Genomic DNA, 15,180 nt, shown 5'->3' on the forward strand with positions numbered 1-15,180 from the left:
TGATAGATAGAGGCACCATGGGAAGTGACATTACTTTTTTTTTTTTTTATTTATTTTTGTTCAGGGAAACCCTGATAAATATGAGTACGTCGATTCTTTACTTTGGTGACTCGTCGTATCGGGGATGTAGTGCCTTTCGTGTTGCGAGTTTTCAGACCTTATTCATTCTTCTGGTCTCGTGTCCAGTTTTTCTCTCACCTCTTTCTGTTTGCTTGAGGATTTTAATTCTGTTATAGAGAAACCCATCTGCTCGATTTCTTTAAAAGCTTGGTTATCGATATTTTCAATGGCTTCTGCTTTTATGTGTAGGTATGTTTTAGCTACGGTTCTGCTGTGTTGGGGCTCTACTCGCTTTAAATCTTCGGTTCCGATGTTTCTTAGGGATTTGGTTTTCCTCATTAACTGGATGACGGTGGAGTGGTTTAGAATGAGGTACTCTTTGTCCCTTTCTAGTTGTTCAAGTTTGAAGAGGAGGGTTGTTTTCTTTGTTTTTTGTGTTTGGAACTCTGTCCTGCTTCTCCATCTGGTTTTCCGTGGAGTAGTTTTTTCATGTTCGTTGTCTACGTTTTGTTCCCTATCCCTGGGCGTCTTTGCGTGTTGTTTTGTTTGTGGTGCTCCGGTGTTTGATTCTAGGGGAGCCTTCTCTTTCACAGCTTTAGTGCGGTCGTCCCTTTTGGGTGACTCTTTGTTTTTTTTTGGGGGCGTGAGGTCTTCTTCTATGCTGCTTGAGACGTTATGATTCATATGTTGTGATAGGTTCATTAGGACTCTGTCTAGCATGAACTCTTCTGTTGTTCTTGGGGAGCTGATTACAATGATTTCTTCCGTTTTATTGTCGCTATGGGGTATTGTCGGTTCCTTGGATGTAAATATCGAGTGTGTCGTTTCTGCCCTTGTTTTCTCCTGGTCTCTGTTTTTATTTTGGACCATTTTATCTTGGCTTTGTTTTGGTGGAATTTTCATGTTAGATGTGTTGTTTTTTTTTGCCAGCTGGTCCTGATCCAAAAGCGTTATTTGCGGCATGTCTTTTGACTTGGGCGGAGAGACAAGTAGTCGTTCCAAATTGGTGATCTTTTTTTCCAACTCTTCAATTCTTATGTTTCTTGTTTGTACTTGCCCATTTATCATGTCTTCCATCGCCGTTAGATAGCTATCATAGTGAGAAATCTTTGCAGTCATGTTAGTCATGTTAGTCAGGATTGCCGTATTGTCACAAATCTCTTCTTTTATTGCCTCATATAATTTGCAGAAGGGTGCTAATACCACTGACATTGCTGACATGATTGTGATCATGTCTGGTTTCTCGTTGGAACTTGCTTTCTGCATTCCTGCTGCATTGTCACTGAGGCGACGATTTTTCGGTGTGGAGTAGGTAATATCAGCCCTTTTTTGCGTTATCATTGGCTCATGATAACCAGTTCGTACTCGTTAGGAGTAGGCTTCGGTTCATTCACCACCTTTCTCTAACTATTTTTTGGTATTGGCTTTTTTGCTTTTGTCAGTTTAGCGTCTTTTTTGTTTTCTTTGCTTACTTTTTGTCTTTGAACCTTTTGATGTTGACTTTGACTGTTCTTCCTCAGAGTTATTAGCGGAGTGTTCCGATTCGATCGATGACTCTGGATGAGAAATTTCTTCTATCGACGCGCTTGTGGTCACACAGTTGTTGGGCGGGTTAGTGGCCTGCTCCTTGGGCCTGGTCGGTAGCTTTGTCTGCATCAGGGGCGAGATGACTAGTAGTTGTACAGGCTGTACAATGGGGTCATTGACTTTTTCCGGCCGGTGAAACAGAACTTTTGTTGTTTGGCCCGTTCAAGGTTTGTCTGTGCTGTGCAGTTTCAGGACAGGGTTTGCGATTTTTCCATTACTTTCGTAGGAGGAGGTTTCCTCTTTTGGACTCAGGGTGCTGCAACTCTTTGGCCCTCCTGCAGGTTTAACTGGAGAGGGGGGCTCGATGAGTAGGATATCTTCACCCCTGACCCGCGGCTGCAATGACCCTTGTACTTCCTGTACTCTGTCTTCTTTTTCGTGCCCCGGACTTTCGTCTCTGTATTGGTAAAGCGGTCCTTTGATCGCCGCGCTGTGCACCGCTCCCGCCCCGTCACCCGCGTTCCAGTCGGCCTCGGGCGGGAGCCGTCCTCCGACAGCACCTTGTGGGATGTTTTTATCCACGCATCCAAGCCCTACCTCAAAACTGTGCAGTACTGACATGGAAAACATCATGATGGCCAGAGCTTCCCAGAAAATGCACAGGGAAATGCACGAAGGATAGGCTGCCACTCATTTTTGCCGATGTTATGGGCACAGAAGGACACTGCCTAAAACCACCAGTGGACTACCCACAAAGTAGTCTGAAACCATTGGGAGTGGCAATGCTGATTGCCAAAAGCAAACCCATAACTGTTGGGAATTCATTTTCTTATATCCCAAAAAGGGGTGCAGTACCAGTACTCACCACTATCCAGAAGCCGGCGTTTTAAAACAACACCAGATTTTACTTTTTGTAGAAAACTGAATAAATGAACCCAAAGCAAGCCAAAGAAAGACTTACTGAGAGGTGGATCCAATGTAAAGTTATATTCTGAAGTGACTTGACGGTTTATAGCAAGACTGGCTGAGCTGTGGATTTCAGCAGTTTAAGTAAATTTGGACTGAAAGACACTACAAATCTAAATGTTTAAAAGAAATGAGTGACCTACTTTGAGTGTCACATAGGTTGCAATTGTTTAAATGTCATAGTTTTAAACTTAGAATCAGCATCCTAGCTGCATATGTAAAAAAAATGTCTTGACTTAAACTGGGGAACAGAAATGACATGTAGCTAAAAACTGGCTTAAAGAGATTCCAATTCTGCCTGGCAACTACCCCCCATCAGGAGTGAAACTTGAGTCACAGCTGTGTTCCCAGGCCTATCTGCCTTTTGCTGGCCACACTAAGGATATGCCATCTCTCTGATAATTGAATTAAGGGGAACCCCCACAGAATACAGGAGCTCTGAACAAAGCCCTGTCCTGACCCAGGCAGATGGTTTATTGCAGATGTCGTAAATGTAGCTTCCTCCTGGAAGGACAAAGGAGGGGCACTGCCTGTGAGAGCAAGCTGGCTTGGCAGAACTGGAAAAAACAGAAATTCAACCTTGTGCTGGGGGAAAACCACACCCCATTGGGGCCAGAACATAACTCTAAAAAGATGAATTACTCATAGAGCGGACTTGTGAAAATTATTTAAATGATACCATAATTCTTGTGATTTTTCTGCCCACATTTTAAGAGGTTTTTAGAACCGGTGGCATGTTCAGGGCGGTTTTAGCGGAAAAGAGGATATTACTCAAAATGTGTGCATGTGAAAAATCTGACACTTCATCAACTAATGTCCATACTCCTTGCGCACATGTGTGTAAATTTGGGTTAATGTCCGGTATTGCAAACCAGTTAAAAAGTGCAAAATATTGCAATTTCTGAATGCAAGCTCCCAGGAAGAGCAGAGTTTGAACAGGGGATACCTCCTGTGATATGTGAGGGGTGCATATGATTTTAAAACAATATGTACCTCTGCAAATATGTATTTGGTTCAAATCTAGATTTGTGTGTAAGTTGACAGGAGGAGTGGACTTTCTGCAGGCTGTAAAATGACATCACTCTGACACAACTTAGCTCCCCCAATCAGGGGAGAAATGAAAGCTTGGCCAATGATAAGTGGAGAGGGGCTGGCTAGTGATGCTGCTCACACACACCCATTTTCAAAACACATAAAAGCAGAGAGACAGGACAGATAGGGACCTTCAAATCCATTTGCAGCTGGAAGCTCTGCCGGGAAAATCCATACTTTACCTCCATCAACCTTCAGAGACCCAGACCAGACCAGCAGAGTAGAGCTGACCTGTTAGCAGAACCAGAGAGAGCTGACCCAGATCACTGTGAAGTGCAGAGACCAGAGTCCAGTCTAAAACCTGACCAGATCCGTGGCAAGGCCCATTTAATTCAAGAATATAGTGTGAGTACATAGTAGACTGTGCAGAACCAATCTCTTAGTTAAAATAATATAATTCAAGCTATTTTAATCTAAGTAGAACTGCATCCTAACTGTCACCTGTCATTTGTAAAGCTGTCACCTGTGATTTGCTAGTTGCAAGCTGCACTTGTCTTTGTGAACTTTAAAATTTCAATCTGAAAAACGACCTTTATTTAATCGCTCATATCAACCGCATTCCTACCCCCTATAGTTTTGCCGTAATCGTGAAAAACGCACTCGCGAATTTTGCCGCGATTTGCAAATTTCTCCACGTGTGAAAACAGAAGCTTCTTGCTTTCATTTGCCAAAAATTCGTTTAACCTACCAATTACTCCTAGATCCTTGCTAAAGTGAGCCTGGACTAATATTAACTAGATACCACTCACCCTAAACCTCTAGAGGGAATTAAAAGCATTTTAGCATATTTTTTTCTACATTGCCAGCACATTTAAAAGCATTTGGGCCTGTGTTTTCAACGTCTGTAGTCTAAGTTGCTGGGTGAACTGAATTACATTTGAATTGCATTTCTGAGAATTGTGTGCCTTCCTTCCATTTCCCTGCATTGCATAAAAGGGGGGGTGAATTGTCCAAGAAAGTGATTACATTGTCTTTTGCTGAAATTCTATCAAGTTATTTTCTTTACTGCATTTCATTCCACATTGCATCCATTTGAAACCATAAAAGTATTGTTGCTATCTTATCCATTTCATGTCAACTCCTTAGTGATTATCAAGAAGTGTGCTAGTGCCAGATTCTCCGTTGTCAATCTTTATCATACCAGATGAAGTGTGATATCCAATTATTAATTTATTATAAAGCGTGATATAATATATATTGTTTAAGTTATCAAATAAACCTTTAAACTTGCAAAACAGAACTACTTCTTGGCTCAGTGGGGTCAGGGGGATTCCAAGGGAGGGGTGTTATATAGGGGTAGTCATCCAGAACGCATGAACTGGACATAAAGATATATCAATAAGGGTTTTCATTCAGTATTCTAGACTAGGCGTTGACTTGGCTGTAGTGCTGAATTGAATCCTCTTACAAATTGGGGGCTCGTGCCGGACGTCTGGGTTAGATCTACCATTTGTGCAGATTAATACAGCGTGCCAGCTGACCAGATACACATATCCGGTCGGATCACCACGCTGTGTTACGCTGTAAAGCGCTCCTCAAAGGAACGCTCTTAGGAAAAGGTCTGTTTTGCAAAAATAAAATACAAACTTCTGTAAGTCAGGACAGAGACCAATCTCTAGAATGACGACCTTAGTAGACATGAAAATAGCCAGAGAGCACCTCTTACATAAACTATTTGTGAGAGGTGAATGGACTGAACAGGGCCAGGATGCCTGGTTGCAGGCCATCACGCGACAGGTCACTGAAACAGGGTCAGACCTATGGAGAGATCAGGGTCCATTACATGTGGCCCTGAGTGAACTATATATGGCTCCTAAAGCCAAAGATGAACACAATAAGATTGCCAGGATAGCAGCATACCTGTACCTATATATGGGAGACATGCAGGATAAATGCACTGAAAGCCAAGATCTGGCAAATAGGCAACGAATGGCAGTAGAGAAGGCCCGATCTGATCTGGCCTCTTCTGAGCAGAGGCTGCAGAGGAGCCAGGAGTCAGAAAATGATAGTATGCAATATATCATTAAAATAAAAGAGGATATGGGCATCCTACAACAGGAAAAGACAGACCAGGATACCAGATTTCTGGCCCTGCAGAAGGAGCACCAAGACAGTTTGGACTCCTTACTGCAGAACCAGAAAAAGTTGGAGCAACAGATCAATTTCAACAGGGCATGCGCGGAGCAGGTAGTCACCCTGCAAAGCCAGCTAGATAGAGAGAAAGAGGAGAGCAATAAACTGATTCTGAAAGACCTGGATACCCAGGCAGAGTTTGATGAGGAGCGCCAAAAAGCTTGTGCCTTTGAACGACAGAGGGACGACCTGGCAGCACAGATGCAGGCTCTCAGTCAGGAAAGAGACACTTTAGGCCAGGAAGTCTGCCACTTAAAAAAGGAAATTGAAGAAAATCACCTGGCCCTCCAGGGGCTGGGTGACCTCCAAAAAGAAAACCAGAACTTGGTAGAGCACACCAGAAGGGTGGAAGATGCTCTGGCAAGAAAGGAGCAGGCCAGTAGGGATGGGACTCAGGAGGTAAACCTCCTGCAGCAAAGACTGGCCCAGTTCTCCAGGACCAACCAGGAAGCACAGAGGGAAAATGAGGCCCTCTGTCAACACAATGATAGGCTCCAACAACAGGTAGCGATGCAGGAGAGACTGATAGAGTCTAGTAAGGCCTTGACTGAGGAACTGAAAGCACAAATGCAGGCTCTTGCATTGCAACAGGGAGCAGGGGCAGATAGAGATGAGGTCCGCTGGGAAAGAGAGGCTCCTGACCATAACCTCAGGAGCCCTAACACCAGGGGCCTTCATCTCTCCCAGTCCCTGGACTCTACCACCCCCATGTCCCCTGGCGCACATGAGCACAGGGCCACAGGGATGGCAGATTACTATCCAGCTAAAAGTATGGGGCTCATAGGCCAGTACCACTCAGGAATGGAGGGGTGGGCATTCAGGTATGGGCACCCAAGTACAGTACAGTTCAGTGGGGAACCCCAGGAGAGTAGGCCCCTTAAGGGCATCCTGAAAACCTCTGCCCAGTTAGGTCAGTGGGGGGGGTACCCAGAAAATCCTGGCAGCAAGGAGGGATCTGAGGACTCCTCTGAGCACCACAGGAAACAGGAGACCAGGTCCCCACATTCTGCCAGCCATTCCCAGGCTCGCAGAATCCGGGAAAACCTGGAAGAGCAGACAGGAACCTCTGGGAGCAGTGCCTCTGAGTCAGAGGATGAATGGACAAGGGTTACCCGAACCAAAAAGGCCAATAAGGCAAAAAGGGCCTTGCTTAAGGACCCCTTAAAGCAGATTAAGGCGATCAGGAGCGTCATCACGCCTTACCATAGGAACGCTAAGTATTCTGTTTGGGAGCACTTAGAGTTGTTTGAGCAAATGATGGAGACTTTCCATTTGAAGGACAGCCAAAGCTGTATTCAATATGTAAAGTGGACCTTCTCCCCGGAATACTCCAGTTTCTTTGCGGGGCTGGAGGACCAAAATCATTTAAGATGGTCCACCTATAAGGCGGCCATCTTGAAACATTTTTCTGTTCACAGAAATCCTCAAGAGGCTCGCAAGGCAGCCTACAATTTGCAATGTGGGGAGGATCAGGCCCCACAAGAATTTGTGCAAGAACTGAAACGTGCTTTTGCGCAGACCACCAGAAGGGTGCGCACAGACAGTAGAGAATTCATTAATACATTTTTTCATGCCTTGCCCAAATACATAATGACCCAGCTCGTGAGGGATTTTCACGAGAAAAGATCTTTAGACTGGGTCATTGAACAGGCTACCCGGATCTATGAGGTGCAGAAACCGGTAGATAGCAAAATTAATGCCCAGAAAAACCCCAAAGCCAGCAGCACCCCTGCTGCTGCCAAGGTGGCAGAGGTAAAGGTCACCCCCGTTTTAGATTTGGAGATGGGGGGGCCTAAAAACCTACCTGCACCTAATAATGCTAGGCCCAGAAGGTCCTCGGGCCAGTCACAGACAGGGAGCCAGGGAGGCAGCCCCACAAATGGGGTCCCTCGCTCTCCTGATTATGTAAGTCCCCGTTACAAGGGAAATCGACCCATCCTGGGTTATGTGTGGACTCCTCCAGCCCAAGGGGGGGGGGATCCAGCCAAGCACCTAACCCAGGGAACTTCCCTCCTAACTTCCCACAGGAGGGCAGAAATTCTCCAAATCCTGGGCAGAACTTTTTCCCCAGGTATCCACCCAACTTTCAGCCCCAAAACCATCCATCCTTCTTTCCCCAATTCCCTGAGCCCATACCACTGAATCCGGGAGAGGGGAGGCCAAGGGTGGAGGGGTACCCAAATCTTCCCAACCCGGGGTACTACCAGAGAAGGGATAGCTACCCTTCCCGGGATCCGCACAGGGGAGAAAACAGGGCCCCATATCAGCCTGAACGGGTTTCCCAGTTAGAGCGCCAGGTTCAAAACATGGCGCGGGTTCTGGGTCACATACTGAGGGCTCAGCAGAACCCTCAGATGGGCATGCCGGCGCAGAACGCACCCAACTCTGGAGCTGGTGCCCCAGAACAATGACGGGGGCAGCACCCCGATAACTCACCGGTTCCCAGGGAGGAGGCACAAAGGGAAGGGGGGTGTAAAGCCTTGGAGGAAGCTTCCTTCCTCACTTGCAAACAGCCCCTGGAAACCCAGGAACCGGAAACAAAATCTCTTGCCCCTGAAAGTCTGCCTCCTAAGGAGCAGAGGGGGGGTAGGAGAAACAAAAGACCCAAACAGACTCAGTTTGAGGAGGAGGTACAGATATTCCAATTTGAGGGAGAGGGATCCTCAGAGGATCCTGGGAAAAGGATATTCTCCTTCAGAGAGGGGGGAACTCCTCCCAAAGAAAAATGGGTCCCTAGGGATGCAAATCCAGACTGGGGAGATATGGAGACTGAGCTACCGCCGCCCACCATCTCATCCCAGAACCAACAGCAAGAAAATCCCCTGGTTCAAACCCATCCTGGTGACTGCCTCCAAAAAGGGGGGGGCGGCCCGGAACCGGAGCCAGGGGAACCCACAATGGCTCTGATCTCCAGTTGCCAACTTTATCTTTCAGATTCCCAAGGCTCTCCACAGAATTCTGCCCAAATCTCTTCGCTAGCGATGTCCAAAACCAGAAAATTAGCCCACCAGTTGTCCAAAAATGTACATTATCTGTGCCCCCTTGAGGAGAAGGAGGGAAGATATTATGCCCCGGTACAAGTACAGGGGCAGGGTACAATTTTGGCACTGGTGGACACTGGATCTCAAGCTACCCTTCTGTCCAGAAGGGCCTTTGACGAACTGAATGCAGGAAGGGGAGAGAATTATCGTATTCCTCTCACCTCTCTTCCTGGACAACTCCAGAACTTCGACGGGAAGGAAATTCCCGTTGAGGGGACGGCAGATTTGGACATAAAAATTGGGCGACATAAGTTGAAACACCCGGTCATAGTTGTGACCCCAGAGGGTACCCCTTGTTTACTAGGGAATGACCTCCTGAGAAGGTTGTCACCCCTAATAGATTGCGTAAACAAGGTCCTCTGGACCCAGACTAGCCGACCAATAAAATTAAAACAGAGTGTCAACCATGTTAGTTTAAACGGCACCTGCCACATGGTTGAACAAAAATCTGACCAAGTAGAATTTCACTTCCAGAACAACCAGATTCCAGACGTGACAGTAATAGCAGTAGGACAACTGACTGGTGATGGGGGGTCCTCTCTATTTCTGAAAATCAACCTTCCTTCCAGTTTAAGGTGGTATTCCACACTGGAAGGAAACACTCTGAAATTCTATACTAATCCACAATCAGAAACCCCCACTCCTATAGTCCAGAAAGATGTGAAATCAGCTCAGAGCCTGGCTGAGATTCAGCAAATTGGAGAGCAGTTGTTCATCCCTGTCCAGTTAAATGATGGGAAGGACTCTGTTCTCGCTCGAGTGTGTGTGAACAACGGTAAGAGCTTCATCAGCGAAGCCATGTTCCGCCAACTCCCAAAAGATCCAGCCATTCCCACATTCAAACTAATAGACAAATGGGAAATGGACCTGGAAGCACCTAATTCCAAACAGCTCCTGCCAAGCAGGTGCATGCTCAAAATCTCCATTGGCAACAAGAGCATAGTCCACAATTGTTGGGTCGTGCGAGACGTCCCTGCCGCCTTTTACTTAGGCAGTGACATTCTCAATCGCTTTGCCATTAGTTTGGACCTAATAAACTTCAAAGCTTGGTCCCGATTAGCGGATAATCCCATGGGCTTTGATGATCCAGAAAAAGCATTTAGGTCAGCTCAATTGCTGCCTTATGCAGTTGAAATTCAGATCAAAGAGGAAGTCACCATCCCAGAAAGGACCCGACAATTCTACCTGGAAGTGAAAGTTAAAAGAGGACAATATTTGCAAAACCCTGATGCTTACATACATCTAAATGCTACTCTCGAACAGCAAGGGTTGGGGGTAAACCCAACTCCATTAGTCAACATAGAACATGACACCATTCTAATAGAGGTGGATAACATCGACTTAAAGAGTATTACTCTAGCCGCAGGCACCATTATTGGAATGGCGGTTGATGACCGACATTTCTCCATTGATCTTGGAAATGAACTGTTAGGGCCAATCCCCAAGGACTGCTTTGACAGTGACAGTGATGACAATACAACACCGGACAGGATTTTTACCCGGCATGGGGGGAACTTCCTGGTGTACACTTCTTGCCCTTATGGTAAGGAAGATGTGACTTGTGACTTCAGGAGGGATGAGGTGATTTTCCAGGTCCATGAGGGCTGCCTTTCCCACCTGAAGCCTCCAGTCCAAATCAGCACTCTGACCAGGGACTTCTCCACCCAGCTGGAGGAGGCCACTGAAATAGCCAAACCAGAAGTCTTTCCAGGCTTCAGGCAGATGGTGGAAGAGAGAGACAACCTAGCTGATGCTTGTGTGACTCTGGAACAAAAGCAAAAGTTGAAACAAGTTTTCTTGGATTTCCAAGATCTCTTTGCGGTAGACTCATATGACTGTGGTCGCACTGACATCCACACAACAACAATCCCCACGGACCCTGGCATGACTCCAGTGTTTGTGAAGCAATATCGCTTGCCTCTCGCATCAATGGAGTCCCTTACTGAAATAATTAAGAACCTTGAGTCCCGGGGAATAATCCGTCCAGTCCACAGCACCTTCAATAATCCGGTGCTGGGAATATTGAAGCCAAACGGCCAGTGGAGACTCTGCGCCGACCTCAGGGAGCTCAACAAACGGGTCCATACTTCCCGATGGCCTCTGCCCTACATTGACCAAGGGCTGGCCCAGATCCAGGGGTCACAGGTATTCACTGCAATAGACCTGACCAATGGATACTGGACCGTGCCTGTCAGTAGGGAGGACCAATACAAACTGGCTTTTACCTTTGGGGGCCAGCAGTACACATGGACCCGGACTCCCTTCGGATACCTTAACTCCGGTAATGAGTTCAATATTTTCCTACATAAGGCCATGCCAGACCTGGGTGCGAGGGGTAACCTGGCTTATGTAGATGATGTCCTCATCAAAAGTTCATCTGTGGAGGAACACATAGCGGAGATCCGTTATGTTCTGACACAGTTGAGGGCCGCCGGAGCAAAACTTTCCTTTCAAAAAGCACAGTGGTGTAGAACCCGTGTTAATTTCTTGGGGCATGAGATTACTCCTCAGGGTCTCTGTCCCCAGGAAAAGAAAGTGGAAGCACTTCAGAAACCGAAAGACCCCACAACTCTGCGGGAACTAAGGAGCCTCCTTGGACTGACTAATTACAGCAGAAAGTTCATTGAGGGCTACGCAGAGATCACCAGACCCCTGATTCATCTCTTGAAAGGGGGGGTCAAGTGGGAATGGGGTCCAGAACAAGCCGAGGCAGTAAGACAACTCAAGAGAAGCCTCTCACAAGCGCCTTGCCTAGCTTACCCTGTCAGAAACAAGGAGTTCTTCCTGGAGACGGGGTTCTCTAATACGTGCTTGACGGCAGTATTATACCAAAAGCATGACAAGGTCAATAAAGTAATCTTCTATGCGAGCAAAACTTTATCCTCTGTGGAGGAAAAATTCAACGATTGTGAGAAGGCACTCCTGGCAACGGTGTGGGCATTGAAGAATTAACGCCCGTTTATCCAAGGGCAACACATCATAGTGGAGACTCCACACCAGCCTCTGCAATATCTCCAAAGTGATAGAATCCGGGCCGGAAATGTGAGTAATTCCCGAATTACTTCCTGGATTCTGTCAATGCAAGGCTTTCCTGTGGAGGTCCGATATGGCCAAAACAAGAAGAGTCCCCTCGCGCAAGGTCTGGCTGACTTGCATGATTGTGCCAGAGAAAACTGTCTCGAGGACGAAAGTCTAAAAATCAAGGACAACATGGAGGCATACCTTAATTCCCCACACAAAGTCTTTGAAGAGGACAAGTGTGAGGGAATGCCCACTGTCTATGTGGATGGATGCTCGTACCATGTTGACAACAACGGGGAGAAAGAACTGGTGGCCGGCGTAGGGAATGCATGGGTGAATGAGTCTCCAGGACCCTCCGCTGGATACAAAATTGGTCCCCGAAGTAGTCAGGTGGCAGAATTGATGGCTGTGCATCAGGCCATCCTCACTGCTGTCCAGCATCAACTCCACGAACTGGTCATAATCACAGATTCGGATTATGTACGGAACGGGTTCGTGGAGCACCTGGTTAATTGGAAAGCCAGGGGCATGTTATGTGCTAACAACAAACCCTTGAAACATGGGAAGTTGATCCAAAACATCGATGATCTGGTCACCTCGAATGAGATGACCATCTATTGGAAAAAGATCAAGGGTCATTCCAAAGTAGAGGGACCAGACAAAACTGGAAATGACTTAGCTGATCAGCTGGCCAAAACCGGGGCCATCCAAGGGGATCTAATTGAGATTGAGTCCCTATTGGGGGAAATCCAGGTCACTGCTATCACTAGGTCCCAGACAAATGCTCACAACGACCTTTCAATCGCCCAATGGAGTAAGGAGACCCCTGATGCTGATTTGATTACAGCTCAGAAGGGGGATCCCATAATTGGTAAATTTTACCAGCACCTTGAGGACCCTGAGAACTTTCCCCTGACGGATACCGATTACATTGGGAAAGAGGACCTAAGGGTGTTGATGAAATGTCCAAAAATGTTCCGGATCCAAGACGGTTTGCTGGTAAGGAAATCCAAAGCTGGCCACGATCAGTGGGTGGTTCCTACCTCATTCCGAAGCCTGATGTTAAGTCACGCCCATGATGCGGCCACCGCCGGTCATAGGGGGTTTCACACCACATTGGAAATCTTAAGAGAGGTTGCATACTGGCCACACATGGGGCAGGACCTCGACCAATACTTGAAGGGGTGTCTTGTGTGTGCACAATTTCAGCCATCATCCCTCACGCACCGTGCGCCTCTCCAAAAGAGGGGGATGACACTGCCATGGTCAGATTTACAAATCGACTTTGTAGGCCCTGTGATTCGCTCTGCTAGGGGGAATAAGTACATGTTGACTGTGACATGCTTGTTTACCAAGTGGGTGGAATGTCTCCCAGCCCCAAATTGCAAGGCAGAAACGGCAGCTGCCCTGATGATTAACCACATCTTTTCCCGTTTTGGTCTACCTCAAAGGATTGAGTCAGACAGAGGTAGCCACTTCACCAGTGAAGTAATGACAAAGATGTGGGAGATACTGGGGGTCAAAAGGAAGTTGCATATTGCTTACAGGCCAGCTTCTTCTGGGGCAGTAGAGAGATATAATCGAACCATTGTGAGCATATTAAAAAAGTTTGTGGCAGATTCTGGGCCAAGTTGGGATATCCGATTACCTCTGGTCCTAATGGCCATCAGATCTACCCCTTCATCTGCAACCAAAATGTCACCATTTGAGTTGATGACTGGGCGCAAGATGGTGCTTCCCCAGCATTTGCTCTACAGGACCCAAGAGCAGACACTGATAAATGCCTCCACAACTCATGAGTATGTGGAGAATTTAAGGAAACACCTCCAACATGCTTTTGCTTATGCTCAGCGGAATCTAGAAAGATCAGCTGATAGCATGAAGACCCACTATGACCTGAAAACTTCCAGGAAGGAATATCAGGTGGGGGACCGGGTCTATCTATACAACTTCCAAAGAAACCAGGCAAAACAGTGGAAATTTTTGCCTACATGGAAGGGACCCTTTGAGATCATCGACAAGATCTCCCCTGTGGCCTACAAAATCCACATCCCCAAAGGTCCTTTGGCAGCGGGGGAAGACAAGTGGGTCCACATAAACCAGTTGAAATGTTGCCATCCCAGGCACACTCTGCAACAACTGGAGGAATCCTCTGGAATCCTAGAGGGTACTGTCTCAGACTAATTCAGTTCCAACCATAAAACATACCACATCTAGTCTCTAAAATATTGTGATTTGCATGAAACTGTCTCTTAGTTATACTGTTTTTTTTTCAAAATAAGAATGTAATGTTTCGTTATGATGAAATCTATATGCCACCCCACTATATCAATGGTGGGGAAGAAATGTCCATGAATAGGTATTGCCGCTCTTCCTTTGTCGTCCTAGGAGAAAGAAAACCTTGAGACGGGCCAAGGAGGACGATCCGGAGACCGGGAGCAGAGACGCAACGGGCCCGGGGTACCGCCCAATCTTCCCATCAGGACCGGCGAGGAGAACCGATCGATCCGACCGGATGGAGGAAAAGATGCTGGACTGTGCCATCTATTGGAAGAAGATGAGGAAACATCCCAGGTCTTGCGAGTCCCATTAGTGAAATAGAATGGCCATCGCAAGAGGGGGGCTTGTGGGATGTTTTTATCCATGCATCCAAGCCCTACCTCAAAACTGTGCAGTACTGACATGGAAAACATCATGATGGCCAGAGCTTCCCAGAAAATGCACAGGGAAATGCACGAAGGATAGGCTGCCACTCATTTTTGCCGATGTTATGGGCACAGAAGGACACTGCCTAAAACCACCAGTGGACTACCCACACAGTAGTCTGAAACCATTGGGAGTGGCAATGCTGATTGCCAAAAGCAAACCCATAACTGTTGGGAATTCATTTTCTTAAATCCCAAAAAGGGGTGCAGTACCAGTACTCACCACTATCCAGAAGCCGGCGTTTTAAAACAACACCAGATTTTACTTTTTGTAGAAAACTGAATAAATGAACCCAAAGCAAGCCAAAGAAAGACTTACTGAGAGGTGGATCCAATGTAAAGTTATATTCTGAAGTGACTTGACGGTTTATAGCAAGACTGGCTGAGCTGTGGATTTCAGCAGTTTAAGTAAATTTGGACTGAAAGACACTACAAATCTAAATGTTTAAAAGAAATGAGTGACCTACTTTGAGTGTCACATAGGTTGCAATTGTTTAAATGTCATAGTTTTAAACTTAGAATCAGCATCCTAGCTGCATATGTAAAAAAAATGTCTTGACTTAAACTGGGGAACAGAAATGACATGTAGCTAAAAACTGGCTTAAAGAGATTCCAATTCTGCCTGGCAACTACCC

Source organism: Ambystoma mexicanum, chromosome 2q (assembly GCF_040938575.1).
Source record: "Ambystoma mexicanum isolate Mex_15411 chromosome 2q, UKY_AmexF1_1, whole genome shotgun sequence".
NCBI lineage: Eukaryota > Metazoa > Chordata > Amphibia > Caudata > Ambystomatidae > Ambystoma > Ambystoma mexicanum.